Raw genomic sequence first — 7,289 nt, forward strand, 5'->3', positions numbered from 1 at the left:
TCTTGCAAATAAAGCTACTGTAAACATAGGGGTGCATATATTCTTTCGAATTGGTGTTCCAGAATTCTCAGGGCATATTCCCAGAAGTGGAATTGCTGGGTTAATAGGCAGTTCCATTTTTAATTTTCTGGAAAAACCTCAGATTGTTTTCCACAGTGGCTGCAGAAGTCTGTATTACCACCAACAACATACTAGTGGGTTCCCTTTTCTCCACATCCTTGCCGGCACTTGTTGGATTTAGTGATGGTAGCCATTCTGGCAGGTGTGAGGTGGTATCTTCACTTGTTGCATCTTTCTGATGATTAGTGATGTGGAATATTTTTTATATGTCTATGGGCCATCTGCATGTCCTCCTTGGAGAAGTGTCTCTTCAGGTCATTTTCCTATTTTTAAGTTGGATTGTTTGTCTTCCTGGGGTTGAGTCATATAAGATCTTTATAAATTTTGGAAATTAAACCCTTATCAGATGTATCATTGGCAAATATATCAATATTTGTACTGTGGATTCCTTTTTCATTTTGATGATGGTTTCCTTAGCGGTGCAAAAGCTTTTTAATTTGATGTCATCCCATTTGCTTATTTTTTTCTTTGTTTCCCTGTCCTAGGAGATATATTGGCAAAAACATTGCTATGTGAGATAATATGAAATTTTACTGCCTATGTTTTCCTTTAGGATTTTTATGGTATCATGACTTACATTTAAGTCTTTTAACCATTTTGAGTTTATCCTGATGTGTGGTGTAAGTTGGTGGGCTAGTTCCATTTTTTGCTTGTATCAGTCTAGTTTCCCCAACACCATTTGTTGAAGAGACTGCCTTCACTCCATTGTGTGCTCTTGCCTCCTTTGTCAAATGTTAATTGGCCATAAAGTCATGGGTTTATTTCTGGGCTCTCTGCTCGTTCCATTGATCTATATGTCTGTTTTTATGCAAATACACCATATTTTTTTAAATGCACCTGGAAAGCTGATGAATATTCTGCTGAAACCCTCCCCAAAGACTTTCCACCAGCAGAACAGAGACAAAAGTCCTCAAGACAAAGGATGCTGGCGCCAACTCTCTCTGGAGCATGCAAACTTTGCCTTTCTTCCCTCTCAGGCATGCATCTGTACTTTTCTCTCCTAAACTCTAAGGGTCCTCATGAGACTTGCAGCCAAGAGAGCAGCTCATCTCAGGCTAATCCTCCGAACCTGTCTCCAAGGTGCCTTTTCTCTGACTTTTCAGTGAGTTAACAGCAGCCCCAATATGGCGCATTCCCGTCCCTGTGACTTTCACTTCCCAGTGAGCTAACAGCAGCCTGCCTTGGTTCACTTCCCTACTACATTTCTGGGAAGCCAAAGCAGAGTACCACCTATGCTCTCTCCTGTTGCTTCTTCCACCCTAAGCCCTTTCTTGTTTCGCTGTCCCCAGCTTTAATAAATTTACTCTTTAAATCACTTAGACTTGTGTTGTGAAATCTTTCCTGCATGGAGTCAAGAACTGACACACTACTGGCCAACTCAAGGCAGACCCACTCCAGCCCTGTCCCTTGCCGGTGACACCTTCAGTGCACTTCCTGGGCCAGCTGCTTCTGCCCTGCCTGGACTGTAGGCAGGAGGACCTATCTTTAATATGGACTTGAGAAACAAAAAAATGGAAGGAAGGAAGGAAGGAAGGAAGGAAGGAAGGAAGGAAGGAAGGAAGGAAGGAAGGAAGGAAGGAAGGAAGGAAGGAAGGAAGTTGTGGAGAGGGAGGGAAAAAAGGAAGTAAAGAAAGAAGAAAAGAAAGAAGGAAACCACTGGTTTGCTATAAAAGTTTAGAGCCTGGAAACCATGAACAATACTCAGTGGCAAGGAAAAATGATCACAATATAATTCTATAAAAATTAAGGTGTAGCCCTGGCTGGGTTGCTCCATTGGTTGGTGTGTCATCTCACACACTGAAAGGCTGCATGTTTGATTCCTGGTCAAGGCTCATACCTGGGTGGCAGGTTCACTCTCCAGTGTAGATGCGTGCAAGAGGCAATCAGTTAATGTTTCTCTCTCACATAAATGTTTTTCTCTCTCTAAAATCAATAAATGTATCCTCAGGTGAGGATTAAAGAAAGAAAGGACAGCTCTGAAACTTGGGTACCAAGGAAAGAACCTGGCCCCAGCCGGTTGGAATTACAGAACTGATCAACAAGATTGTTTCTTGTTGATGTTATGCCTTATTTGATAAATGGAGTTTCTGAGTGTTTCTTATGCATTGGGAAGTATTAAGTTTGCCTGAGACTTTTTGAATCAACAACCTGAGGAAGTCAGGTCTTGTGAAAGGCACAGGATTTGGAATGGGAAAACCAGAAAATTGTGTTCCTTACCTGGGGCCTGTTTGTACTGAGTTTCAGTCATCTCTTAAATCCTCTCCCAGGACCGTTGCAGGAGTTAAATGAAATTAGAGAAGATTGAAGAGTTATGTCAGGGTGAGTCAGTACGCAGAGGAAGAGGTAGACTTAGCAGAGTCTGGAGTTTCCTAAAAGGCAGCGTCACCTTTTCTGCTAAACTCCACCAGTGCTCAAGTTCTCTCCTTACTCCCTTCAGCCGAGGTCTCCTTGAAGGCACATCTCTCTTTGGTTTGGTTCTTGGTGTCCGTGGAGAGTGTTCTGAGGACAGGGAGTGGAACCAGCCCCACGGGATGGTAGATGGGGCCTGGGCCACCAAAAGAAGGATTCAGCACTGACTCAGCAGTCAGGAGACCCAAAGCCCTGCTATCATTCCACCAGCAAGTTCTCAGAACTTGTCAGATTCCTGCCTCGGAGCCAGTTTCTTGTCTCTGTGAGGCATCACGGAGAACAACCATAGGTAGTGTCCTTTGCCTGCCTTTGTTGAAAGATGTGCCCTGAATTGTGGCCTGAACCTCAGAGGCCACCATACGACCACAGAGGCCCTATTTTGTGAATTGTCCAGTGGCTTTTCTTCTGAATTCCTCTATGCTATTGTCATTTTGTGGCTCTTCTGACAACTTTCAGGCAATAGTCACTGGTCTCTTATCTGACCCTGCTCTGACCTCTCAGCCTTGTTTACTTTAGCTTTTCAGTAGACCTACATTTGGACAGAGCATCCACTTGTTGATAAGCCTTCTCCCCTCTACTGAGGACTATATTATTTTTAGTTAATTAGTTAATGAGGCCTTAATGGACCCAGGCTATGATTCAGATTGTTGAAGTCTAAGCCCTCGCGGGCCTGGCCTTGTGGTGGCTGGCAGAGGGAAGGGCAGTTTTGGAGCTCCATGCTCTGTGCAGAGGGCAGGTCTGAGGGAAGGCCTTGTGCAGCTAGAATTGCAGAATGGGGTTAGAGCCCAGTGATGCTCAAATTGTGTCTGGTCTCATTTGCCATATGGATCACTGTGTGGTTTTAGGATAAATGGTTAGAAACCTACCTCCATGCTGCTGCTCCTCAAAAAGGCTGTTTGTTATTAATTTTTAGTGATTTAACACATTGTTTTTTACACCCTTTTTGTCTTGAAACAGGTTATTCTGAGTTTTAAGAATATACATTTTCCTGCATTACACTCAATAACACTACTCTTATTAAAATAAACATCTTTATTTGCCCTGTTTGATTCTAAAAGTTGAGATGTTGAGACTGATGGGGACGGTGGGAAGATTGCTCATCAGTGCAGCATCCAACACCCCCAATTTATGAATGTGAGGATGAAGACACCCAGAGGGAAAGCAAATTGCTCCAGGGCTCACACCAATCAGAGTCAGGGCAGGGACCACATCAAGCTTTCTAAAACATAACTTCCTATTAATACACTCATCTTGTAATTAGCAAAGACTATGTAAGAGGAGCCCTCAGGCATTGCTCAAGGGCCCAGAGCACAAACTGAGGGACAGTTATCCTGGGTACCATGTGGGGCTCCCTGTGATGAGTGTAAGAACTCATATTGGGTTCTATGGGTGTGTTCAACCCTCTGAAGCTGCCTAAGTCTCCCACTGTGAGATGAGGATACATATGGACATTCTAGAAGGTCTGGCTTTTGAGCTGTGTTCCCTCTGGCACCTTCCCCTCACCCATCTGAGGGCTGTTCTCTCCAGGCTGAGATCAGGGACCCCAGCAGAGTTCTCCCAAGGTGCTGGGGGGTCGGGAGGAAAAACTTTCTTTACTTTGCATCCAAAAACTATTCTCTTCCAAACTGCAAGGGAAGAGCTGGGCTCCAAGTTCATGGTGCTCAAGAGGCCTGGGGGTGGTTTTGTCCCCCAGGGGACACTTATCAAAGTCTGAAGACATTTTTGATGACTACAACTGGGCAGAGGAATGCTACTGGCAATTAGTGAGTAGAAGTCAGGTTGTTGCTAAACCTCTTACAATGCACAGCATAGGCCCGTAAGACAAAAAATTATTCTGCCTAAGATCAATAGTGCTGGTGTCAAAATACCCTGATATACAGCACAGACTGGTCTGTGTCTGGTTCCCTCTTTGCTCGTACTTTCTGTGGTGTTGGACCAGCCATCTCACCTCTGGACGACATTCAGTTTCCCAACCTGTAAGATGAGACGTTGTGGTTTGGTTTGATGACTGACGTGGCCGTTCCTAACACCATCATCCTCTAGCTATGCTTCCTCAGCCCACCCACCTGCTGATTTTTCTCATGGTATTTTGAGTCTCCATAAACAAAAAAATAAAGTACTCTTCTCTCCTCAAAGCTCCAGTGAGATCAGATCAGTGACATGGGCACACAGGATCTTATGCCAAATAAACAAATATCAAGTCTCTTCTTATCCTGTGCTATGTTCCAGGCTTCAAACTACAGGCTTGCCTATAATCTGTATTGGAGAATTCAGATCAATGGCAAAGATACAAGTGGGACTTTTAGCTCCCAAATCTAGATATTAGAACATACCCCTCACAAGCAACCAAAGTTTGTCTGCAGAGATGTGACCACAAAGCTGGCCAACAGAGGAAGCTCAGCTCCACTATACAGACGAGGATGCAAACCTTCTAGAAGGTAGCCAAACTCAGACCAAATGTACTCCACACTGAGACAGGGAGGAGAGCTCCCTGGGCAGAGTTGAAGTTAGAGAGGAAGTGACTGATCTGGTTCCTGATTCTGAGCAACAGTAGCCCTGCCCACTCATAAAAGGTGACCCACTGAATATCAGCCTTTGTCTAGCTGGTCTAGACACTTGTCTTCCTGAACGGGAGCAAAGAAGGGAATGGCAAGAGATACTACACATACTCTAACATGCCTCCATCACAGGAAGGAAAGTTTGAATGGAATTTCAAAAGGTACAAAAGAGAAACGTTGCCTCTTTCCCAACAACATAGGCCTCCTTTTAGTCTTAGCTTAAGCAGTAAGAAACCCCACCCTTGAACATGGGCACATGCACACATACACGTATCACCCAATCCAACCCTGTGCAGGAAGCACAAGGTTGAAGTTGAATAGAATAATGGAGTTTGGCCTAATAGCTGAACGTCTCAACCAAGTAGAACACAGACGCTACACTAAAGGCATGTCCAAACTGAAAAAACACTAGAAAGAAATTTCGTATCTTATGTCCGGTGTGCAAAGGAAGTTGTTGCTGAATCTTATTCTTAGAGTCCCTATAGCTGACACCTTACACACAAATAGAACCATGGTGATGGTTCTATTCACCTGCCATTATGAAACATTAACCCAACAGACCAGCAGGCCAGGGTCATAGGCTCACCAAGAGGGCTTTTATGATCACTTCCTGAGAGCCGGATCCAGAGCTCACCCTTGCACTGGCCCACTGCCCAACTGTCAAGCACCGGGCAAGCAGTGAACTTGGAAGTCCTTGGCATGTATTCTTCTCCCAGTTCTTTCCTCACTAGCTGCATGAGCTTGAACAGTTTGTTCCCCTTCTTAGGTATCAATTTCTTTTTTGCTGAGTCTCACTTTCCTAATTTCAAAACAGATATCTTTTAAGGAGCCCATGGGCTCCAGCATGGTGGGTGTGGGATGTGTGCTCCCAGGCGAGGATTTCATTAGGTCAGGAGGAAATTACCAGTCTACCAACAATGGTGGTCAAGGGAAAGGAAGTCTGGTTCACTCTTCATAAGCCAAATGAGGCTTATCTGGAAAGAGAATGTGAGAAAACCTTTCATAGGAGACAATCAAGCCAAAAGGTGTAAGGAGCAAAATCCCACTTGCAGAACTAAATGAAGAAGAGCAGAGAGAGAAGTGGTAATGTTGGGCAATTGATGCAGAAATCACTAAAAACCATTCAAAGAACCAAAGTAAGAAGCCTGAGACTTCCAGTCAAGATGGTGGCATAGGTAAATGCAGCACTCAAATCCTCCCACAACTACATCAGAATTTCAACTAAACTACAGAACAACCATCATTCAAAACCTTCACGAATCTAACTGAATGGATGTCCTACAATTAGGGATTTAAAGAAGAAGCCACACTGAGACTGGTAGGAGGGGTGGGAACTTACAACAGGCCACACCCACATGCAGCCAATAAAAATTGGGAGGAATGTCTTGGCTACAGAGGTGCCCCCCTGAGGAGTTAGGGGTCTGAACTCAACACCAGGTACTCCAGCCCATGGTTCCAATGCCAGGAAGAGAAGTCCCTGTAAATTCTGTTTGTAAAACCCAGCAGGGATTGTCACTGAGTGAGACAGAGGGCTTCTGGAGTCCCAGGCATTTCTCTTAAAAAGGCTGGTGCATGAACTTACCTGGACTCACTCCCTGTGAACTCCAGCCCTGGGGAATTACTTTTAAAGGAACCTGAGACATATGGAAGGAAGTGAATGTCTGGCATCAAGGCAAGAGCTGGGGGGGAGGGGCGGAGGACAGCTTTTTGCCACCCAAAAGTGCTGGCAGAGGCCCTTATTCCTTTTCTGACACCACTGCTACCTACTCACCCATGGTGGCAGCAGGTAGTTGCCATATGTGAGTCTCCATATCCCTGGCTACTGCTGTTCACCCTACCCTGGTGACTCCCTGAGACCCTGCCCCCACTCAACTTGTAGACCCATTCAAGCTGTTTCCAGTGTCTTTCCTATACCAATGGCCTGTCTTGGCTCATGCTTCACACTTTTCTTAAATCTCCCAAATAAGCAACATCTGGCCGTGGTGTGTCCTGTACCACTTGCCAAGTGGCCCCAGGCCCGGCACTATCAGTAGCTACCTTTGTTCACAGCTTGGCCTCCCCTGAGCACCTCCAAGCCCAGTACAAGTAGCAGCAATCTGCAGATTGCTTTATAGCTCATGCCAGGTGGCCCTGTGCAGAACAGACAGCAGCTGACCTTGGCCTGAACCTCCCAGAAGGCCCCAGAGTTAGTGATCCAGTGGA

Source organism: Artibeus jamaicensis, unplaced genomic scaffold (assembly GCF_021234435.1).
Source record: "Artibeus jamaicensis isolate MK-2021 breed Jamaican fruit bat unplaced genomic scaffold, CSHL_Jam_final contig_1998, whole genome shotgun sequence".
NCBI lineage: Eukaryota > Metazoa > Chordata > Mammalia > Chiroptera > Phyllostomidae > Artibeus > Artibeus jamaicensis.